Source organism: Schistocerca americana, chromosome 7 (assembly GCF_021461395.2).
Source record: "Schistocerca americana isolate TAMUIC-IGC-003095 chromosome 7, iqSchAmer2.1, whole genome shotgun sequence".
NCBI lineage: Eukaryota > Metazoa > Arthropoda > Insecta > Orthoptera > Acrididae > Schistocerca > Schistocerca americana.
The window spans coordinates 535,578,696-535,604,354 of NC_060125.1; positions in this window are offsets into that span (position 1 = coordinate 535,578,696).

Genomic DNA, 25,659 nt, shown 5'->3' on the forward strand with positions numbered 1-25,659 from the left:
ACATTACCAGATGATAGGTTAATGTACGTGCGAGGTAAGCCATTGCAGATCTGAAATGCTGGTGCGGTAATAACCAGTGTACCCCCAGAATGTTGGATGCAAGCATGCAGACATGCATGCATTGTGCTGTACAGGTGCCGCATGTCGGTTAATGGGATGGAGCTCCATACCTCTTGCACTTGGACGGTCAATACAGGGACAGTTAATGCCGTTTGCGGATAATGCTAGTGTGGCCGCCCGAATATGCCCCATACGTGCTCCACTGGAGGCAGATCTGGTGATGTTACGGGTCAAGGCAATACGTCAACACTCTGTAGACCATGTTGGGTTGCAACAGCGGTACGTGGGCGAGCGTTATCCTGTTGAAAGACACCCCTTGGAATGATATCAAGAATGGCGCACAACAGGCCGAATCACCAGATTGATGTACAATTTTGTATTCAAGTTACCTGGGATAACGACATGAGTGCTCCTGCGGTATACGAAATCGCATCTCGGACCATAACCCCAGGTGTAGGTCCAGTCGATCTAGCACACTGGCAGGTTGGGTGCAGATCCTCAACTGGCGCTCTTCTAAGCAGCAAAAAATAAAAAATAAATGGTTCATATGGCTCTGAGCACTATGGGACTTAACTTCTGAGGTCATCAGTCCCCTAGAACTTAGAACTACTTAAACCTAACTAACCTAAGGACATCACACACAGCCATGCCCGAGGCAGGATTCGAACCTGCGACCGTGACAGTCGCGCGGTTCCGGACAGAAGTGCCTAGAACCCCTCGGCCACCGCGGCCGGCACCAATCTGACGCGTCAAGCGCGAAATTTGAATAGAAATCATGTTTCAGATGCTTCTTGGCCTAGCGATATTTTTTCTTTAGTGCAGTACACAGCTTGCAGTAGTAGAGAAGTGTTTCACAGTAGCAGAGATGAACAAGTAATGACACAACTCGTACGATATCATTGAAAAAGTGATCCATGGATGAAAATAAACTGCTACTGCAACTATTAATCCCATACTTGGGTTGGTTTTTCATGTAACACCGGATGAGTTATCTTTCCTCTTTCAGCCCAAATGAGTTTTTGCACAGTTGCTATGCACGGCTTTGCTGTTTGCGTTACTGCGGCGAGGTCAGCGGCAACCCCCCCCCCCCCCCCTCCAGACGTCTAGGTGTGTACCAGATGTGCCGTGCTGTTCTGTGCTCTGCCTGGGAGGGCCAGCTTCCGGCTGTGGGATCGAGAGCTCGCCGCGGTCTCGTACGCGAGCGCAATCGATAGCGGGTCGACAGCCCCACTCGGCTGCGGCAGAGTCCCGGGTCACCGCCGATGCTCACCTGTTCCCTATGGAGGCACGCGCAGCCGGGATGAAGCGAGGCGCTGGAGACTTGACACTGTTATAGTGGTGCCTCGCCTCATTCTCATCAAAGTTAGGATTCGCGTCCGTAGCTCGTATGGCGAGAGACTGTCCCTTAAAGTTAATGTGACCTTAGCACGGCTGCTACGCGCACCTACAGTTACGAATCAAATAACGCGAATTGGGTTAGTTTCCATGGTAATATCTCCTTGCTGTCGCAGCTGTAGGCGGCTATGGCTTCCAGCACCATCGAGAAGGAGATGAAGGTAGACGATTGGTGTTTCGTCGTTGGTTAACTGCAAATTACCAAGCAATGCGATTAATACTGTTTACTTGGCGCATTCGGCTACCGCGTTGAGCTGTGAAGGAAAAGGTTGGTGGTTCGAGCCCACCTGGGGGCGAATTCGTTTTCATTGCCACCTTCAACTACGGTCAACAAATGCAACAACAAACGTCGTCTTTACTGGAGAGTCACAGCTTCTGTGACCATTTGGCCCTGTTCAAATGATGCCAGAGTGCCTTACACACTTTCTTTTTGTGTTGATACTGGGTCCTCCCAATGACAGTACAAAAATAGTCAAAACTCTCCAAATGACAGCGTGGATAGAAAAATTGCCATGCGTGGACGTTCGACTAATTTTCTGTGTATGCGTATTTGCTTTGACTTTGATACTGCAATTAAGCGAAGCACGCACAAAAGAAACTTTATTATTTACATTTAATTTCAGTGTAAACACCGCAAATGCTGTATGACAGAGCGCGTCCTCGCTGTCGGTGTGTACTTGGTGTCTGTCTGCAGAACGCTGCTCTTGTCCGAGCGACATGCAGTCGCCCTGCTGCCACACAGAAAAGCTAGGTCATTAAATGTGCGATTCACAGTACGCCTACCTATTCGTTGTAGCTGTGCACTGGGTCAGGATTGCGTAGTCAGAAAATTTTAGGTGACTTAACATTTGGCGTGGATCCTGAGGATGATACGATTAAGGGAGGAGGAAAATGATAATGTAGCCACCTCCAGTACCAGATGTGTGCTTAATTCGATATATGGTCGCAGGCTGTAAGATTCAGCATCGTCACGTGACAGTTCTAGGATATCCCACACACAGAAATGTGCTGCCTTCTTAGCTCAGTGGTAGTGCAAACCAAGGTTCGTGCGTTACATTATCATAGAAGGCATTAGCTTTTTTAGCTGCGGCATCCGGGTGCGGAGCTGGCTCGAGCGTCAGCTAATACATGGTAACACACTAATTGAAAGGGGTATTATACAGCCTATGACAACTACTCCACCTGCCTGAGAGGTTTCCTAAAGGTGTAGGCGGAGTAGTGTTTTGTAAACATTTCACAGTATAAACTGCCTGATTCAACGTACTATTGCAACGGAACGAAATTTGTAAACAACCCCTTTGACGAAAGGAATGCACGAAATGGCACAGTGATTTTCGATTTGCTGCAAGAGTGGAGCGTGTGGGATCAGCAATACCGGCCGAGAAGTGAACACGTCCTGAGATGGAAACGGGTTAGTCGCACATAAAATGTCATGCTTAATGATGACATTCGTTTGTAACCCTCACTACAGCTATTTGGTTTACGTTCCCATGGTAATGTCTCAGAGTTGACGCAACTGTGGACGACTATGGCTCCCAGCATCAACGAATAGGGGGCAAAGGTAGACGATCGGAATTTTGTCTTTGACTAATTGCACATCACCGAGTAATACTATTGATACTGCTTACTGATGAACCCAACTTTTCTTGTGACAGTATCAGGAACACTCGTTACTCAAAGCAGTGGACCGACGCAAACCCTAGTGCCTTATATGGAGAGACATTTTCAAGTACGTTTCTCTGTAACTGTGTGGTTTGGTATTGCAAAAAAAAAAAATCAGCTGATTGGACCTGTTGTATTACTTAAATGACCCCGTTATCTAGATTTTCTTGAAAACGACAGTGCTGCATACAAGAGATGGGTTTGTTCTTCCAGCATGACGGGGCCCCTGCGCATTGTAGTCGTCAGTGACACAGAATCTGAACCTAAGATGGATCGGCAAAAATGGTAATGTTTCTTGGTCACCAATGTCTCCTAATCATACCTTTTACCTTTTTGTCCATGGGGGATGGTTGAAAGTCTACAAACAAAACGTAAACACAGTAGTAGTACTGTAACACTGCCTTTGGGTACGCACGAGCTACTTTCATGTCTGAGGACTTCTATCCGTGAAGAACCTCACGATGAGTTCTATTTTCTACAAATTATTCAAAACAATCACAAATTTGGTATTATATTACGTACGCTCGTACGAGGGGATGTCGTAAAGTTCAAATTATCACCCTTAAAAATGTGGTAGGGTGTTTGCGTTGATATGTTGTTGATTACTCTCTATGTAGTCATCATCCAAATTTATATATTTTTACTAGCGTTTCTTGATCTTACAAACGCCTTGATTGTAGAATTCTGCGGATTTTGCTTTCAACAACTCATTCATTTAATTAGTGACGTCATCTGTGTTGTCAAATCGTAGACCACGCAACAGTATCATCATTTCTGGGAGCAAGAAAAGTCACTTGTTTCGAGATCGGAAGAATAAGTCGGATGCTGCAAGATCTCGAAGCCATATGCCCCTGTTTTCTCAACGGCCAGTTAAGATGAATGAGTCGGTGCATTGTCATCCGGAAGTCGAATGCTTCTGGAGAGCATAAAGCGCGTTTCATAACCAGAGGTTCTCGTAATTTGTCCAGAAGATTTCTGTGCTATCATTCATTGATAGTCTAACCCTTGACAACGTAATCTGTGTGGATGTCTCCACGACAGTCCCAAAAAAACTCAAAGCCTGACATACTCAGCTCAGTTTTGCACTTGACTCATCCATCAGGAACATTTGGCCAGTTTACAAATTCCTCTTCCATCTCACAATAGTCATAAGAAAGACAATCATTTCTATAAGCAGCCGATGTCTTATCATGGATTTCTCAGGTACTGTTACCCATCAAATGCAGGAACATAATAACATTACGAGCGTCAGATTTCTCCATATTACACCTCAGCTAGTTTTGGTACTCACTGTAAAAAAAAAAAAAAAAAAAAAAAAAATCAACATTAAATACTGAGGGAAGCACGGAATTGTATCATAGGTAGCCAAATAGTGTCTAATGGGTAACACGGTAGAGATCAACGCTTGCTGCCGTAGGGTGTCCTTTATTGTAATTTCTTTACATGAATGAAAGCACCCTTCGATACCTGTCGGAATACCTTCTAGATTTTATGTGCTGCACTGTTAGCTCTGTTTGTACCTCATGCTTGCTCGGGTTCTCCTGCGCTGTGAAATACTCTCGCAAGACTGGAAAAGAGTTCCATCAATTCTGTTAGAAATAGCGTAAAAAGAAGTTTGAGTGGCGGGGAGGGGGGAAGAGAGAAGTGGGAGACATTAGTAGTTCTAAAAGTACCCTCCCCCATACACCCTAAGCTGGCTTGCGTGTTAATATTGTAGCTATAGCTCGGGATTACAGGTCAGTTTCGCTAATGTATATCTATTGCAGTATCCTACAACATAACGTACGTTTAAGTATTGTCATGTACCTAGTGAACAACAAGATTATTTAACAAATCAGCACTTGTTCAGGAAATGCCACTCGTTTGAAACGAAGTATGCTTCATTCACATACAATATGTTGCAAACATTGGCTGCAGGTGAATTTGAAGACTCTGTGTCCCGAGACATCGGAAAGACATTAGATACTGTACTGCACTATCAACTCACAAGGTGTTATCAGACGCAGTATCTTCATAGAAATAGGATGGGTTCAATCATTTTTTTGGTTAATAGAAGCCATAAAATTACACTGAACCGTGATTCTACAATGATAATGCATGTAACGTCGTATGTGCCCCACGGAAGCGCAATAGAACCCCAACTATTCATAATATACACTACATGATCAAAAATGGGGACTCCCTACATAATGCGGAATTGACCACTAGATGTCACGAGAACTGTACTCGCAAGTATAAGAGGAGGCAGGAGTATTGTGTTGTCAGCAGAGAATCAGCAACAGTAGAAAAGATCCGTCTGCAGAGCTCAGTGGCTTCGTATGTGGACTACGTATGAGATGTCACCTAAGTGAAAAATCTTTTGCGACTTCTAGATAGCATAAATCGCACTTTCGGTTGTGGCTGTCGTCACAGGTGCAGTATTGCACGCAAATTAAATGTTAGTTTATCAGAGTGGCTACACGACTCAGCTACTAGTGACAGAAATAATAAAAGTTACCGCATTTACTGAAAGCACTTTACATACAGTTCAGCTCGTATGAGGAGTATCAATGTAAATGCTCAACTCCACAAAGTGATCACTTACACGCAACGTCCAAACATAGCAGTTTATACAATTCCATATTCAACGGTATAATTCAGGAGCTCCAGGTTGCTGGGCATCGGCCAGTCCGTAAACGCTCATAGACCACAATAGGTAAGTTGAAAATCGCTCGGAGGATACTGGATGACCACTAGCTGGTAACTCGCTAATAACTGCACGAAGGGCACGGGGCACTGTCAGTAGCTTCACGTAACAGGGGCGCTGGAACGGGAACTGAGCGCTGTGGAGACAGGCGGCCTTATAAATAAATACTAACTGAGAGGAAAGAAACATGTACCCCTCTGATTTCGTTCGAGTCACTGGCGTAAGGAGACAGAGCGTCATTGTAAGTGCATCCCTGCCCGGTAGGCAACCCGGCAGACATGGCTGTACGGCGGGAAGGCGTCGGGTACCTAGAAGGTGGCGGTTTTGTCTCAGGCTTTTCGTCCATGGGCGCAACTGAAATGCAAATTGCATGTTACTCCCAGGCAACAATTTACGATGGAACTGCTTTGGCAATTACGTCATTACTCTGCTTCGAGCCTCCTCGCAGATGAAAAAGCTGATGGGAAGTTACCAAACGAACATGTTTCCCAGATAATACGTCTCCACACCACCCATCGCAACCCAACAAAAAGTCCCAGCTTTCAGTACTTTCTAACCTGAAGACTAAGCATATAGTGAAGAAGCTAAAAGGCCAGTTGCAGATATCTGCAACCAACAAAGTTTTTTATCGACTTTTATAGTCAGCAGAGTATTGGCGTAAAAGACAGTCTGGGAAATTTTTTTTTATTATGTCCGCTGACAGGTGTGAATGATGGTATTTTATACTTCTCAAACGCATTACAGTCATCATCACTATGCCCTCAAATGACTTTCTACGCACCAGTATAGTAAGGATGTACGTGTAGTCTCAGTTACGGCTGCCACATCCCATCACCTATCTGGCTCCCGGGATTACCAACAACGATCTGTTAGTTAGTAGAAATGTGTTACAGGCACACCAAATGTTTACTTCCGAAAAGTCACATCTACACTTTTCATTTCTTTATATTAAAAATATCGTTGAGATACGGTAGTATTGAGTCATATGTAATGGGTTTAAATTTATAAATGTATACTGTATATTTGTTTCATGATAAATTGCACGCTTCATTTTCCTTTCCCAATTCTTTTAAGCAATATAATGATTAATGAAGGACATCTTTTCGTTTGAACTTCCCTTTTTTCAAGTTCTCGTGTTAAAAGGAAATCCAAACATTTCTAAGTATCGCGAATGAAACAGTTAATTCAAAATTTACGCTTTCTTTCAAGCTTAGTAAAAAAGTAGAGTTCTGTGACATTAATGGGCGGCAGATCCTGAATGGTAGGTTCAGCCACCTAATTGGAAAGGTTTTTTTGTCCATTGGGCACACTGGCACCTTTCCTTCGCGAAGTATGAGAGTTGTATGTTTACGTGTATCTGACAACTGTACGTGACTGTATTGGGTGTATATGGTGTGGTGTGATGTGGTGTCGTGTTTGCGTTGGGCAATGATGAGAGAAAGGCGTGGGTGAAGGGTGAAACCCCGACGCTTGTAACTGCAGACCGGTTAATGCCGTGGTAGCTGGCAGACTTATCAGCTAACAGTGCCTGCTTCCTGTACTGACAGGAAACGTTGTAGGTGCCCTCATAGGATTGCAAAAACGACTCATTTTGCGGCCGTCTGTACGCTGTAAGGGATTATGAGTCAAGTGAGAGTGGCCCCATGCTCAGGGAATGAGCTTAGGTGAGCAGATGCAGTGATGCATCACCGATCTAGGTAAGGTCTCAGTAAAGGAGGTTTGACATTGCCTTCCTCCGACCTGTTACGAAGCGTCACATGTTTATCTGTGTTTTGTGGATGACTGCGTTGAGTACTTGTACAGTTCAGTGTTGAGTGTTTGTTGTTTATGGATGAAGGTAACGGAGAGCGTGGAATCTGGTGCCGGTCCCCGAATGACACCCAGGTGGTTGCCGACTTTAGAGTCCCGGACAGATCAGCGTGCCAAGTGTCACATGCAGTCATTTCATGAGACACTGGGGAGATGTTTGGAATTTTACCCAGGATATTGGCGCAAAGTCTAATGACTAGGATTGGTTGGTTTGGAGGAGGGGACCAAACAATGAGGTCATCGGTCCCATCGGATTTGGGAAGGATGGAGAAGGAAATCGGACTTGCACATTCATCGGAAACATCCCGACGTTTGCCTGAAGCGATTTATGGAAATCACTGAAAACCTAATTAGGATGGCTGAAGGCGAGTTTGAACCAGAATGCGAGTCCAGTGTGTTAACCACTGCGCCATCTCACTCGATATGGTGACTAGGAACTTTGCGCCAAAACTTTTCCTCTCCTTTGCCGTAAGTGCAAAAGGAAAGCTATTGACAGCACATGACATATCCAGGCGGGTACTCATCGAAGTACTGGTCAAGCCCGACGATGCTTGATCTAACGAGAACCGATGTTTTCAAAAAGGCAAGTTTCGTCAAGCACGAATACACAGCTAGAACGAGAACATTACAAACTGTACACCTCTGTAACTGAGTGGTCATTGCGGCTGGCTACCATGTGGGGGTCCGGGTTCGATTCTGAGTACTGTCAGGGATTTTTCCTTTGTGGGATGATTGGACTGGGTGCACTCACACTCGTGAGGACAACTGAGGAGCTACTCGAACCAATAGTAGCGGTTTCAGGGTCGAGAAACCCCACCACGAGCGGTATGCTGACCACATGTCTCTCCATGCCGCATCCAATGTTGATGATAATGATGGTTGGTTTGTGGGGCCCTCAACGGCGCGGTCATCAGCGCCCGCACAAAGTCCTAATTTTTACAGAGTCCAATTTTTACTCAACCCAATCTATCCACTGTGACGGATGATGTTGATGATGAAATGATGAGGACAACACTAACACCTAGTCCCAGGGTGGAGAAAATCCCCAACCCGGCCGGGAATCGGAGCCGGGACCCCGTTATTCAGAGGCAACAACCACATCCAATGACGTCACTTCCACAGCGTCGCACGGCGGTTGCTCGGGCGCCGTTGCTCCATCTTGGGAACTTTATTTAACTGTTTTTATATTACAAACTGTGTGACTTTCCATTGCGGAGCAGACAGACAAAACTAGCACTGTGGAGGCGCAAAAGATGTGCGTCAGTGGATGAAGAGCGTGCTACGCGACAGTCATAAAACTGCAGCCATTAGGTTGCGTTGCGGTCGCGTTGCAGTTCCGTTGCGGCAGTGGAAGAACAGCGTTAGTCACTGTTTACCTCCACAGACTGTTGCGTGCTGAAACACGAGACCTGAAAGCCGATCCCTGCAGCGCTGCCTGTACGGCAGCAGCAGGCGGTGCTGCGCAGTTGCTTCGCCATGGCAGCCGGGGACACAGGCCGGACGGGCTCTTTGTCAGCGCTGGCGCTGCTCCGCTATTCCGTTTGAACCGGAGGAGCGGACGCCGCGGAGCTCTGCGAAAAATTCATCGGCGAGGCCGCTGGCTGCCGGCTGCGCTCTTGCACAGCTCTGCCACGGAGAGCGGGAGCAGGACATCTGAAATGCAAAGCACCTCCTCCTCGGGCTCCGGGCTTTCATATCCCCGCTCTAAGGCTGAATAGTGAACTCACGGGGCGGCCCTTACTAGTAGCGTACGCGTCTTGTGATATTCCATTCCAGTCAGTATGCAACAAAATTAAACATTAAACAAAGAAAGTGCACTATAGGTGTAAATATTCACCATTCTCGCACTATCATTGGTTTTGAGATCTGGGTTTCCTCCAGAGTATTCAGAGTTCAAATAACTTAGGGGGCCGCGCGGGAATAGCCGAGCGGTCTGGGGCGCTGCAGTCATGGACTGTGCGGCTGGTCCCGGCGGAGGTTCGAGTCCTCCCTCGGGCATTGGTGTGTGTGTGTGTGTGTTTGTCGTTAGGATACTTTAGGTTAAGTAGTGTGTAAGCTTATTGACTGATGACCTTAGCAGTTAAGTCTCATAAGATTTCACACACATTTGAACATTTAACTTAGGGGAATGCAGCCGGTTGATGTCGTCGATAACAGACGATGTCTCAGTAAGTGATCACCCTGTCATTTTCAACGCAAAACTGCGGCAAATAAGCGTTATGCGTGAGAATTTAAAACCTCGCTCTGCAGAGAAGTTCTGGAAAGATAACACACACACACACACACACACACACACACACACACACACACGCGCGCGCGCGCGCACTGTGAACACTAGCGCCACCATACAACCATGGATGACCGACACCAGAATTCATTATGGTTAGTTGAGGTTTAGGTTTATAATTGAATTAACGAGCGTATTTCGACATGTATTGAGTTCTATTTACTTTCTATTCGATGACCAATTCTATGAGAAGACAGATGCAGTTGCGATGAGACTCCCATTACGACCTATCATCGCAAATTTGTTTACTGAAGACTGCGAGGAACGTGTCTTGAAGTTGGCGTGTCTTGAAGTTGGCGTGTTTTTTTTGGAAATATAGCAATACTTTTTTTCTTTTAGCCTCATGGCAGTGTGACTTCGACGAATTTTTATAATAATTGAATTAAATCAAACCGAATATGTGTTTCACGATGGAGGTGGAAAGGGTTGGCGCCTTCTCTTCCTTGATCTGTCCCAGGAGGAAACTTGATGGTTGCACGATATTTTTGGTTCCGAAAATTGCAGCGCGTTGGATACCGCATGCAGTGACTGAAGTGCAATACTTGCATCGTTACGCACTTGCAGAGGAATTGCTCAACAGCTACTACAGTGAGGGAGACGATTTCCTTGGAAGGATAGTCGCTAAAGACGAAACTAAACCTGGACACGGTCGAACGTACCACGATTAAAGTGGTAATCCGGTGAATGGAAACGCCCAGATACTTCTCGCCCGCAGAACGTGCGCCGTGAATGAACTGGCAGCAAAGTGATGGTTATCGTGGCTTACAATATCCATTGGTTAATCCTGCATCACGTTATACCGCAGGGGCACACGGTCACCGTAGCTCTCTTCTGCAATTTATTGCCGCATTACCTCCATCCCACACTGAGAAGAAAGCGACGACTGCTCCTGGCACTACATCCCATCATCCTTCATGACAATGCACGATGGCACGCGGCGAAACCCTTACAAGAGTTCCTGCTGCGCACGTGGGGATGGGAAATACTCCAACACTCATCGTATTCGCAAAAATGAAGGAACATGTTCGTGGCACGAGCTACATCGCAAGAGAAGACATGAGGAGACTAGATAAGGTACACTCAGTAGCTCGTGGACCGATAAAGACGAAAAGTAACCTTAAAAGCTGAAGTTTGGATACATGGCAGGCTGAGTGGGATGTAAATGATAAGGGACGTAGACTGTACGACTTCCTTCCTGACATAATTGAGCGGTTGAGGATGCTATATAATCGGTCCCAGCCGCGGTATGGTGGATTTCTTAACTGGATACGGACCTTTTGGCACACACTTGGGCAGACACCTACATGTACATGCAGGGAAGAGAGTTCCCCAGGACACACTGTGTTCTTCTGAGGGCAGTACACGGACGATAGACATACTCTACACTGAGACTACACAGAAACAAACACACACGTATACATAGCAATAAGAGACCAAGAACAATGGGCACAATTAAATGTATTAACAGAGATTATTTGCAAAATAGCACATGAAGAACACCTTTTGACAAGACATAATAAACTTGTCTATATGCAAGGTAACGACAAGTTACAGAGGGTGGGCGACGATACCCACAGTGAGAACGACAACAGTCATACTGAAGAGAATGGGGAGGAGGAGGAAGATGATATGTAACAGTGAATAACACATCTAGAATTTTGATAAGACATAACATGCCAAAATGCATTGACAAACTGTACATTTCGGTCAAATAATAGTTGAGGATTATGCATTCTAGATTAAGTGTAGTGTAAGGTGTAGCCAATTTAGTCCAGAAAGCAGGCAACCTAAAGCCAATGCATACGATTAGCAATACTATTTGTCTGCTGTTAACCATAAACTATTTTGTTACGAGTGGCGGTCAGCGGCTCAAAGAAAGCATTCCGAGTTATTCACCGCCAGTCACAGTCAGTGATGCAGCTAACGAATTTCTCCTCTATCCTATCATTTCTTTACAGTTTCCTAAAACAACAAAATTTTATTTATATTTCAACCTAAAATGGTTCATTCTGAAAGTATTTACTCCGTATAAAATACTGCAGATAAAAACAAAACAAAAAACACTACAAAAAATATGACGGACGGAAACTGTAATGTGTACAACCTCTCTTAAAATGTCAGGTAGCAGCTTTCCAAATTTGCAATAAATAAATAAATGTACGACGTCTTCCATGTGTGTGGGGGACGATGATGGAGATGCGGGGCGATAGTATTGAGGACATGTAATACAGAGAATGTCTGTCAAAAAAGCCTAGTATGAACTATAACAGAGTTGCCTCTACTCTATCCAACACACGTAAAAAAAATTATTTGGGAACTTACACTACTGGCCATTAAAATTGCTACACCACGAACATGACGTGCTACAGACGCGAAATTTAACCGACAGGAAGAGGAAGCCGTGATATGCAAATGATTAGCTTTTCAGAGCATTCACACAATGTTGGCAGCGGTGGCGACACCTACAATGTGCTGACATGAGGAAAGTTTCCAACCGACTTCTCATACACCAACAGCAGTTGACCGGGGTTGCCTGGTGAACGTTGTTGTGATGTCTCGTGTAAGGAGGAGAAATGCGTACCATCACGTTTCCGACTTTGATAAAGGTCGGATTGTAGCCTATCGCGATTGCGGTTTATCGTATCGCAACATTGCTGCTCGCGTTGGTCGAGATCTAACGACTGTTAGCAGGATATGGAATCGGTGGGTTCAGGGGGGTAATACGGAACGCCGTGCTGGATCCCAACGGCCTCTTATCACTAGCAGTCGAGATGACAGGCATCTTATCCGCATGGCTGTAACGGATCGTGCAGCCACGTCTCGATCCCTGCGTCAACGACGTTTGCAGCAGCATGGACTACCAGCTCGGAGACCATGGCTGCGCTTACCCTTGACGCAGCATCACGGACAGGAGGGCCTGCGATGGTGTACTCAACGACGAAGCTGGATGCACGAATGGCAAAACGTCATTTTTTCGGATGAATCCAGGTTTCCGGTTACATCTTCATGATGGTCGCATCCGTGTTTGGGCGACATCGCGGTGAACGCACATTGGAAGCGTGTATTCGTCTCGGTCACCTCTTGTTCGCATTGACGGCACTTTGAACAGTGGACGTTACATTTCAAGTGTGTTACGACCCATGGCTCTACCCTTCATTCGATCCCTGCGAAACCCTACAATTCAGCAGGATAATGCACGATCGCATGTTGCAGGTCCTGTACGGGCCTTTCTGGATACACAAAATGTGCGACTGCTGCCCTGGCCAGCACATTCTCCAGATCTCTCACCAATTGAAAACGTCTGGTCAATGGTGGCCGAGCAACTGGCTCGTCACAATATACGCCAGTCACTATTCTTGATGAACTGTGGTATCGTGTTGAAGCCGGCCGCGGTGGTCTCGCGGTTAAGGCGCTCAGTCCGGAACCGCGCGACTGCTCCGGTCGCAGGTTCGAATCCTGCCTCGGGCATGGATGTGTGTGATGTCCTTAGGTTAGTTAGGTTTAAGTAGTTCTAAGTTCTAGGGGACTGATGACCTCAGAAGTTAAGTCCCAAAGTGCTCAGAGCCATTTTTTTCGTGTTGAAGCTGCATGGCCAGCTGTACCTGTACACGCCATCAAAGTTCTGTTTGACTCAATGCCCAGGCGCATCAAGGCCGTTATTACGGCCAGAGGTGGTTGTTCTGGGTACTTATTTCTCAGGATCCATGCACTGAAATTGCGTGAAAATGTAATCACATGTCAGTTCTAGTATATTTGTCCAATGAATACCATCTTGCATCTGCATTTCTTCTTGGTGTAGCAATTTTCATGGCCAGTAGTGTATATGATCAATGTTACGCTTTTACGAAATATTGATAATTGTCATGATATTTTAAAATTAATTTAGTTGCGTCACATAAACACAACTGAACGTTTTTTACCTCTGAAAAGGAAATACACTCATAACCCCTGAGGGGTGAGATGTAAGCTGGGAACCACTGTCTTAGGATGTAAAGCGAAATAATTTCGGTGTAGCAGCCTGGCGGAAACTGACTATGTGAGAGACAAGGGCAGATGCATTTTCCAGCGAGTTAATCCGCGCTGCAGTGGAGTCGGCAAACAGGTGCGCGCAGCGAGGAATTAACGCGGCGGAGTGGGAATCAGCGCCGGAGATGATGAACGCCGGCGGCGGCGGGCGCTGAGGGACAAACATTTGCTCTTCGTTAGGAGGCGGTAATGAGCGTGGCGCGCATGCGCAGACGCCCACACGTGGCGCGGCGCTCTCGCTCCACGACTGTCGCCCGCCGCCCACGTCGACGTGTCCGGCGCGCCGCGGCCGTAAATATTGACGCGGCGTCTGCGCCGTCGGCCGGACAGGCGACGCCCGGCGTCTCCCGAGCAGGTGCTGGCAGCCGCCGGCGATGCTTAATTAACTGCCCGGCTGCTCGTAAGGACTGTCCCGACCCGACACCGAAGTAGAAAATCTGCAGCAGCTGCACTGCCTGATCAGCACTCTCTGGACGCCGATTACTGGTCACTAATATCGGCTCTGGCGCCCTTCGACTATATAACAGCTTGAACTCTGCTGGGGACACTTCCAGCGAGGTGTCTGAATGATTGTGGAAAAATTATAGCAACAGCCGAAACCAGAGAAGGTACTAATTTTTTTAAAATTTCTCCTTGATAATTACATGCTATTATCTGAAAAGTTGACTGGAATACTCTCTTTCAAATTCTGAAGGTGGCAGTGGTAAAATACAGGAAGCGAAAGGCTATTTACAATTTGTTCAGAAACCAGGTGGCAGTTAAAAGAGTCGAGGGGCATGAAAGGGAAGCAGTGGTTGGGAAGGGAGTGAGACAGGGTTGTAGCCTCTCCCCGATGTTATTCAGTCTGTATATTGAGCAAGCAGTAAAGGAAACAAAAGAAAAATTCGGAGTAAGAATTAAAATCCACGGAGAAGAAATAAAAACTTTGAGGTTCGCCGATGACATTGTAATTCTGTCAGACAGCAACGGACTTGGAAGAGCAGTTGAATGGAATGGGCGGTGTCTTTAAAGGAGGGTATAAGATGAACATCAACAAAATCAAAACGAGGATAATGGAATGTAGTCGAATTAAGTCGGGTGATGCTGAGGGAATTAGATTAGGAAATGAGACACTTAAAGTAGTAAAGGATTTTTGCTATTTGGGGAGGAAAATAACTGATAATGGTCGAAGTAGAGAGGATATAAAATGTAGACTGGCAATGGCAAGGAAAGCGTTTTTAAAGAAGAGAAACTTGTTAACATCGAGTGTAGATTTAACCGTCAGGAAGTCGTTTCTGAAAGTATTTGTACGGAGTGTAGCCATGTATAGAAGTGAAACGTGGACGATAAATAGTTTAGACAAGAAGAGAATAGAAGCTTTCAAAATGTGATGTTACAGAGGAATGCTGAAGATTAGATGGACAGATCACGTAACTAATGAGGAGGTATTAAATAGAAGCCGGCCGCGGTGGTCTAGCGGTTCTAGGCGCTCAGTCCGGAGCCGCGCGACTGCTACGGTCGCAGGTTCGAATCCTGCCTCGGGCATGGATGAGTGTGATGTCCTTAGGTTAGTTCGGTTTAAGTAGTTCTAAATTCTAGGGGACTGGTGACCACAGATGTTAAGTCCCATAGTACTCAGAGGCATTTGAACCATTTTTTTATTAAATAGAATTGGGGAGAAGAGGAGTTTGTGGTACAACTTGACTAGAAGAAGGGATCGGTTGGTAGGACATGTTCTGAGACATCAAGGGATCACCAATTTAGTATTGGAGGGCAGCGTGGAGGGTAAAAATCGTAGAGGGGGACCGAGAGAAGAATACACTGAGCAGATGCAGAAGGATGTAGGTTGCAGTAGGTACTGGGAGATGATGAACCTCGCACAGGATAGAGTAGCATGGAGAGGTGCATCAAACCAGTCCATGGACTGAAGACCACAACAACAAACATGTAACATAAGAGCCATAGCCTGTCAGGTAATGTGTTAATCAACTCGGCGGGTTAAGAAATCTCATTTTTTAATCTATCCCTTATGTTAGGGAGAAACTCAAATGTTCTCCTGCCTGTACCTGAAATGTCCTATTCATTTTGCCACAGTTGTAATATGCTATCTTTTATTACCTTTTTCAAATTGGCCTCAGTTCCAAGCAACCCTCGTACTTCCACTGCCTACTTTTAACCAGTAAAATGTTCCTCTTCTCCTAGTTTCCAAGTCCAGTGGGCATATTCCTGTAATTAGTGACAAAAGGTTACTCGGGGTCGTGCAGTAGGTGCCCGTTATTCGCAGAAGCACTCTTCGCTGAACTCTTCTCACTAATGAGGCTGGCTTCACTAGCTGGAATCTATGAGCCCAAACGCTCTCACCATATCCACGACTGATGCTAATATAGATTCTTGGTATACTCTGATTGTTTTCAAGGGAAGCCAGAACTGCCTATTTTCAATGGTTATAGCTTTATTCATCACGTTTGTACCTTTCTGTCTGCTTCATCTATATGATATGCAAAGTCACGAAGTTCGTCCAGAAATACTTCTCGATATCCCGTTACTGCGCGTTCCTGATCGTTACATCATTTAACTTTATTTTACAATTTCTTACCAAATTCCCTTTCAGCAGCAAGTACGTTGTTTTGTGAGGTGCTAGTGACAATTTAACATTTCCACGCCAGCCGTCCCAGCCGTCAAGTTCCGTGGAGCGCCGCATTACATTGGTCTTCCATAATTCTTCTGGAGTTACTACGAACAACACGTCACCTGGAAATGCTGCCAGTCCGCTTATGTTACCGCTGTCATGTAGTTTTGTAGTATGGACTACAGTGCTACATCCTAAAACTCTGGACCACACATTGATTTCTGCGGACTGTCTTTCGTTATTGTCTTCGTTATTTTCTTTCCTGAGAATGCTAAAGAAGCATGTCGCCCGTGGCAGTAAATTCTCAGGCAGTTTCAAAGGGATTCTGGACACTCAAAATCCCTAAGGCAACCAAAGATCTTTGACTCACTGGTTAAAACTTCACACTAGGTACTGCCCGCGATCCATGTGGAGCACGTGTTGGTCTCACCGCGGACTTCTAGACTGAGCCACACACAACTGATTTCATTAAAGTGTACGGGCCTGAAGATGGCGTTGACGCAACGTCGAAGCTAATAGCGAAGTAAATACAAAATCTTAAGTACAGCTGGAGGAATTTAATTTTTAATAAAAATTATACCAGCTGTGTCCCACCTTCATCTACTTTAAATGTGGATGTACGAAGAAGTATGCAACAATGGTTACCTCACTGTATCCTCTTAATAACAGTCTGGTCATTGGTCAGATTCAACGTGCTCACTTCGTAAGTAGGGTGTGGTGCAAAATATTTATAGCAATTTTGGACATTTCCTTTCTACGTAAGTAGAGTTAATGCGAGTCAATTATGCTGGTTGTAGTGTCATAAACAACTCTGATTACGCTGTCAGATGTTGGCTCTCAACGGGCATATCATCAGCCATTGCTTAAATTAGTTTCTGTGACGTGTTACATGGAAGTAAAATAAAACGTTCAAAAATAATATCGTTGCGGCCGTGGTGGTCTATCGGGGAGAACAGTAGCCGCCGCACCTGGAGATCCCGGGTTCAAATGCAGGATAGGGGCGGGGATTTTTCTTTGTTGTGGTCCCTCCAAGACGGCCCCAAGCCCACTCAACTTGTTATCAAATGAGCACCTCGCACCCTTCCCGGGGGGAAGGCGGGCAGTGCGATGGGTCTCTACCCTCCCTTCCCACACCCTCTCCCTCCTATGGGTCCTGTGGCGAGAATGCTGCACTGCAGTCCGACCAACAGCAGGTATTATACCCAGTGTGATCAAAAATATGAGTGAATGAATTTTTTTTAGCAGCAGCTACTGTCGCGACAACCATTTGGTGTAACTTTTCCAGTAGCCTGATCCGCTAAGACAGGCAGCGCCGAAGTGGAACACGTTCTGTCTCGTCAGTCAGCGTCTAGAGACGCTAGGGCGAGGTTTTGTTTACCGCGTCTGTCGCACATCATCACGAATTCGAACAATGCATTGACATTAAATTGTGTTTTGAGTTGCAAAAAAGTACCAGAGAAACTCACTAAATCTTGATATTGGTGTACGGCGATAATGCCGTATCTCTGAAGACTGTTTACAAGTGATTCGAGCGGTTTACAAGCAGAAATGAATGGGCAAAGACCAGCAACGTTCGGGACGTCCATTAACCTCAAAAACAGAAGCGGCAAAAATTATTCGTTCAAACAGGCGAATAACTATTAGAGAGCTTAGCGAAGAACCTAGCTTCTTGTATACAGCTCCTTACAAAGAATTTTAACCGATAATTTGTGTAGGAGACGAGTGAGTGAGCCCGCATCTCGTGGCCGTGCGGTAGCGTTCTCGCTTCCCACGCCCGGGTTCCCGGGTTCGATTCCCGGCGGGGTCAGGGATTTTCTCTGCCTCGTGATGGCTGGGTGTTGTGTGATGTCCTTAGGTTAGTTAGGTTTAAGTAGTTCTAAGTTCTAGGGGACTGATGACCATAGATGTTAAGTCCCATAGTGCTCAGAGCCATTTGAACGAGTGAGTGAAAAATTTGTTCCCAGTCTTTTGAGTGATGAACGGAACGAAAATCGTTCGTCAGTTTGCACGGAGTTAAAGGATCGTCTTCATTCATATCCTGACTTCATGTGCAAAGTTGTAACTGGAGATGAATCTTGGATGTATGGGTATGACCCTGGGATGAAAATTCAGAGCTCCGAATGGGAAACCAGTGCATTATCCACACCCTGAAAATTCACGTCAGTCCAAATCGAAAATGAAACTCATGCTCACTGTGTTTCTTTTCTTTTTTTTTCCAAAGATGTTAAGGACACAGTGCTATCAGAATTCTTTCCAGAGAAACAACAGTAAACGCCAAATTTTACAAAGGCGTACATCAGTGTTTGCGAAATTACTTCCTTCTTCATCACAACGCGCTGTGTCACACCTCGCTTTTGATTAGCGGGTTTTTGGCCGCAAAATGTGTTCCTGTCTGTCCACTTCCGCCTTCCGCACCAGATTTCGCATCATGCGGCTTATGGCTCTTCCAAAAAACTGAAACCATGCTTAAAGGAAAACGTTTCCACACCACTCCTGATCTTGAGAGGGCCACGACAGAGAAGTTGAACGCCCTTTCAAAAGAAGCCCTCCAGTAATGCTTCCAGTCATGGATTCAAAATTGGAATAAGTGTAATGCTAGCCAAGGACAGTATTTTGAACGAGATTAAATCAAACTCGATGTTAACTTATTACTTTGTTTCTAATGAAATTATTCGTCGTATTGCCGGTCGGAGTGGCCGAGCGGTTCTAGGCACTACAGTCTGGAACCGCGTGACCGCTACGGTCGCACGTTTGAATCCTGCCTCGGGCATGGATGTGTGTGATGTCCTTAGGTTAGTTAGGTTTAAGTAGTTCTAAGTTCTAGGGGACTGATGACCTCAGAAGTTAAGTCCCGTAGTGCTCTGAGCCATTTGAACCATTCGTCGTAATTTTTGGTCACACCTCGTATATTACTGAATTTGGGCCCGTCAGTTTGACTGCGCTAATGGCTTCGCGCAATAAAAAATAGCCTTTGGCTGTCTGAGGTGTGTGGATGAATCACCTGTGACCGCAATTGTCATCCTCGGAATCTGCTAACGGAATGTGCACTGATTTGGAACTTCCTGGCAGATTAAAAATATGTGCCGAAACGGCAGAGTATTTCCCGCGAAAGTTAAAGTTTCTGAGTTCGAGTCACATCACGACACACTCTTTTAATCCGACATGAAGTTTCAACTAATCTTCATTTAACTCACCATAATGAATGAAGCGAAGGATGTATTAGCTTTACAAATATATGTATGGGACCGTTACTATACACGCGGTTAGCTACGCACATTACCATACCGCGTACGTAATTCGGGGAGGCGTGTAGAACTCGGATCGGATTAACGACGAGGGCCGGTGTGCCAGCCAGCATGGAGGATGTTGTTTTTAGGCGGTTTTCCACATTCGACTAGGTGAGTACTGGGCTTGTACCCACGGGAGATCACGATACACTCAGGCTGTTGTGGTACCCATCTAGGGGGGGGGGGGGGTGTTTAGGGTTGGCATGGGGTGGCGAAGACAGGGAGGGCATATTACCACTGAAATTGCCAAATCAAAGAATGCATTCTAATATTATAAGAGCGAAAGTAACACTGTCGTTACGCTTTCGTGGCTAAACCGCTGGCACGAATGTGATAACATTTGGTATGGAGATGTACACTCAGGAAGAACATACGCTCTACTTTAGAAAGTTCATTGATTTGAAGAACGTAACAAGGAATATGGAATAATGATTACTGTGTGGGAAAGTTATTTACTCTTTTACTTTTGAACTTTACCATCTTTATGGAAAATGGTTTGGAAACTCTGTATCGGAATTCCCCCCCCCCCCCCCCCCCCCTCTCAGATTTTTTGGCAAGAGGGCCCAGTGGGCCATCAAAACCTAAACACAGATCAGGCATGAAAACGGGAAGAAAGTGTACTGAACTGTGAAAAAAAGCAAAATAGAAAGAGTGAATGGTCCAAAGACAAGAAGTCCAATATAAAGCAACCTGAAAGGGAAATGGCGTCGTGGGTAAGTGGTCACAGTGTTGGACTACCAAGTGGGCGAGCCGTGTTCAAATCCCCTTCGTCCCCTTTTTTTTCCGCATTTCGCTGTATTCAAGTTTGTGTCTGTGTCGTGGCGTAACGTCCGTTTGCAACAGCGACGTGTAAGGAACTGACGTATAATGACAGTTGATTCTGCACAACTGCTCTATCAGCAGCCGAAAGGAAGTGGCTTTGGAATGAGAACCGCAGAAGTTTGATGAAAAGGCGACTAGCCAACCGAATCCTCTACCGGAAAACACCTCTGGTGTGACATGTACGGCATTAGTGACAGCACGCAGCACGTGAGTCATAGGAGAGGAATCTCTTACCGACGCACCTAATTTGTACGCCTGGTAAATGAGTGAGATATGGCCGGCCACTGTGGCCGAGCGGATCTAGCCGCTTCAGTCTGGAACCGCGCGACCGCTACGGTCGCAGGTTCGAATCCTGCCTCGGGCATGGATATGTGTGCTGTCCTTAGATTATTTAGGTTTATGTAGTTCTAAGTTCTAGGGGACTAATGACCTCAGATGTTAAGTCCCATAGTGCCCAGAGCCATTTGAACCACTTGAGTGAGATATGCCTCCTCGCTCGTTTTAGGTGTTTGTATGAATGTGAATGTGATCACTCCCAAGGAAATTATGAAAACATAATAGTTTGTAACGCAAGCTGCAACAAATGAGTGCAACGGTTTCACAATCACATCGTGAAAACATGCGTTTTTAACATTTTTGAAGCTGCTTTCCGATTTGGAAGTTCGGACTCTTGAATTTCTTTATTGTAACATTGTTCACAGCCGTTTATTTGTTGTTTTCATTTCTATGAGACGTCTGTGTATCACTCGCCTGCTCTATCACGTTTACTTGCGACGTAAACGTATTCTTACTACATGACTCTTATTCTTCGCTGAAGCGCCCAAGAAACTGTTATAGGCATGCGAATTCAAATACAGAGATATGTAAACAGGAAAAAGAAGGCACTGCGGTCGGCAACGTCAATGAAAGACAAGTGCCTAGCGCAGATGTTAAATCGGTTCCTGCTTCCACAATGACAGGTTATCAAGATTTAAGCGTGTTTGAACGTGGTGTTAAAGTCGGCGCACGAGTGAAGGGACACAGCATCTCCGAGGTATAGATGAAGTGGGGATTTTTCCCGTACGACCATTTCACGAATGTACCGTGAATATCAGAAATACGGTAAAACATCACATCTGCGACATCGCTGCGGCCAGACAAAGATCGTCCAAGAACGGGAGCAACGACGACTGAAGAGAATTGGTCAACAGTGGTTCTAGTGAATGGACAAAATAATAAACATTGTTATGTTTTATATATAATTTTGCCTAAATTTAATCTTCTTTTTATGTTCTCAGTTAACTGCACATTTAATTTTGTGTTTTACTTAAAGTGCATATTTTGCCAAAACGAAACTTTATGTGTGTGATCTACATGGTTTTGTAAACATTTTGCTTTATGGTATATTCTTTTGCTGCTATGAATTTTGACTTTCCACTTTAGTTATATTTTATTTTCTCTATGTTCTATGTGTTTTTGTGCACTGAATAAATATTTTCTTTTATTTGCAATATAAATTTTGTATATGGTGTATAAATGTTAGTTGATAAACATTGTATTTGTGACGCAGTCTGTCCAGCCATGGCTGGTAAACGACGAAGATATAGTAATGAAGAAATAACGTGACAGGTGTGCAACCCTTCTGCAAACTTCTGCAGATTTTAGTGCTGGGACATCAACAAGCGTCAGCGTGCGAACCATTCAACGAAACATTATCGATATATTTTTTCGGAGCCGAAGACCCACTCGTGTACCCTTGATGACTGCACAACACAAAGCTTTACGTCTCGCCTCGGCCCGTCGACACAGACATTGGACTGTTGATGACTGGAAACAAGTTGCCTGGTCGCACGAGTCTCATTGCAGATTTATCGAGCGGATGGACTTGTACGGGTATGAAGACAACCTCATGAATCCATGGACCCTGCATGTCAGAAGGGGACTGTGGAGGCTCTGTAATGGTATGGGACATGTGAAGTTGGAGTGATATGGGATCCCTGATACGTCTAGCTACGATTTTGACAGGTGTCAAGTACGTAAGCATCCTGTCTCATCACCTGCATCCATTCACGTCCATTGTGCATTCCGACGGATTTGGGCAATTCCGGCAAAGAATGCGACACCCCACAGGTCCAGAATTGCTGCATAGTGGCCCCAGGAATACTCTTCCGAGTCTAAACACTTCCGCTAGTCACCAAACTCGCCACAAATGAACATCATTGAGGATGTCTGGGATGTCTTGCAACGTGCTGTTCAGGAGAGATCTCCGCCGCGTCGTACTCTTATGGACTTACCGACAGCTCTGCTGGATTCATGGTGTCAGTTCCTTCGAGCACTACTTCAGACATTAGTGGAGTCCATGCCACGTCGTACTGCGGTATTTCTGCGTGCTCCCAGGGGCCCTATACGATATGAGGCAAGTGGTCCAGTTTCTTTGGCTCTTCAATGTATAGCCAATGTATAGCATGACAACTGCCAAGATTCTTGAAAGTGAAGAAAATTCCAGTGACCAGACGGACAGTCATAATGTTGGGAAAATAATATAAAATAATGGGGACGAGAGAGCTTTGAACACGATTCGTCAGTTTCACAGCCTAACAGCATGACCACTTAACCACGACGCCACGTCTGTCGATGTTCGTTCAAGCGTGTTAAGCTTGGACCGTTCACTCTTTCTATTTTGCTTTTTTTTTCACTGTTCGGTACACCCTCTTCCTGTTTTGATGCTTGATCTGTGTTCAGTTTTTCACGCGCTATCTGCTGGGTCGCCTTGCCACTAAATCTGAGAGGGGTGCGACACGGAGTTTCCCTTGTAAATGTCCGAACATACCGACTGTGCTCTCCCAGGAAAAGACGCCTTAGGTACATTGGATTCATTTCACTGATATGCGAGCGCAGCCGCGGGTGACAGCTGATAATTACACTACTGGCCATTACAATTGCTACGCCACAAAGATGACGTGCTACAGACGCGAAATTTAACCGACAGGAAGAAGATGCTGTGATATGCAAATGATTAGCTTTTCAGATATTCACACAAGGTTGGCGCCGGTGGCGACACCTACAACGTGCTGACATGAGGAAAGTTTCCAACCGATTTCTGATACACAAACAGCTGTTGACCGGCGTTGCCTGGTGAAACGTTGTTGTGATGTGTCGCGTAAGGAGGAGAAATGCGTAACATCACGTTTCCGACTTTGATAAAGGTCGGATTGTAGCCTATTGCGATTGCGGTTTATCGTATCGCGACATTGCTGCTCGTATTGCTCGAGATGCAATGACTGTTAGCAGAATATGGAATCAGTGAGTTCAGGAGGGTAATATCGAACGCCGTGCTGGATCCCAACGGCCTCGTATCAGTAGCAGTTGAGATGACAGGCATCTTATCCACACGGCTGTAACCGATCGTGCAACCACGTATCGATCCCTGAGTCAACACATGGGGACGTTTTCAGGACAACAACCATCTGCACGAACAGTTCGACGTTTGCAGCAGCATGGACTATCACCTCGAAGACCATGGCTGCGGTTAGCCTTGCCGCTGCTTCACAGGCGGGAGTGCCTACGGTGGTGTTCTCAACGACGAATCTGGGTGCACGAATGACAAAACGTCATTTTTTCGGATGAATCCAGGTTCCGTTTACAGCATCATGATGGCCGCATCCGTGTTTGGCGACATCGCGGTGAACGCACATTGGAAGCGTGTATTCGTCATCGCCATACTGGCGTATAACCCGGTGTGATGGTGTGGGGTGCCATTGATTACACGTCTCGGTCACCTCTTGTTCGCATTGACGGCACTTTGAACAGTGGATGTTGTATTTCAGATGTGTGACGACCCGTGGCCCTACCCTTCATTCGATCCCTGCGAAACCCTACATTTCAACATGATAACGCACGACCGCATGTTGCAGGTCCTGTACTGGCCTCTCTGGATACAGAAAATGTTCGACTGCTGCCCTGGCCAGCACATTCTCCAGATCTCTCACCAATTGAAAACGTCTGGTCAATGGCGGCCCAGCAACTGGCTCGTCACAATACTCTTGATGAATTGTGGTATCGTGTCGAAGCTGCATGGTCAGCTGTACCTGTACACGCCATCCAAGCTCTGATTGACTCAATGCCGAGGCGTATCAATGCCGTTATTACGGCCAGAGGTGGTTGTTCTGGGTACTGATTTCTCAGGATCTATGCATTGAAACTGCGTGAAAATGTAATCACATGTCAGTTCTAGTATAATATATTCATCCAATGAATACCCGTTTATCATCTACATTTCTTCTTGGTGTAGCAATTTTAACGGCCAGTAGTGTAATACGCTGACCGCGTGAAGATACGGGGTAAAGACCAGGAAAAAGAAGATTATGGGATCGTTATTGAGCTATTTCAGTATGAAAGAGCGGTTTACTTCAGGGTGGAGCAGCTGGCACGACGAGGAAGCGGTGTGGGCGCCGGGGGCGGAAGTGAGCGGGCGGGAAGTGGGCGGTTCGACGGTCGCCCCCGCGCGCACGGCCCTCGACGCCGCCCTCGCTGCTCAAAGCGCCCCTCGCGGTCCCGGGCCAGACGGCCGGCAGACAGCTGCGGGGAACGGCCGCCATTCTTCGTCGGCTCCCAATAAGGCGCCAAATTGGCCTTTCCCAGGCGGCGGCGGGCCTTTTATACGGCGCCGTCCTCTTTAATCGGCGCCGGCGCCGGCGCCTCTCCCAGGGCCCCCGCTATCATCGCGGGCAACGCGCCACGGGCCAGCCGCCACGCTAACACACTAATTGCTGCCGGCAGGTCAAAGCCGCCACCTGCGTTTCCTGCGCACTCTGCCGCATCGTAATGGCACCCTAACACGGACTCTGCAGGGTGCTCCTATAAGAATGGCCCAATTTCAACGGTGTTTTACAAGGTTTTAATTTAGACTGTTGTTGTTGTTGTGGTCTGAAGTCCAGAGACTGGTTTGATGCAGCTCTCCATGCTACTCTAGCTTGTGCAAGCTGCTTCATCTCCCAGTACCTACTGCAACCTACATCCTTTTGAATCTGTTTAGTGT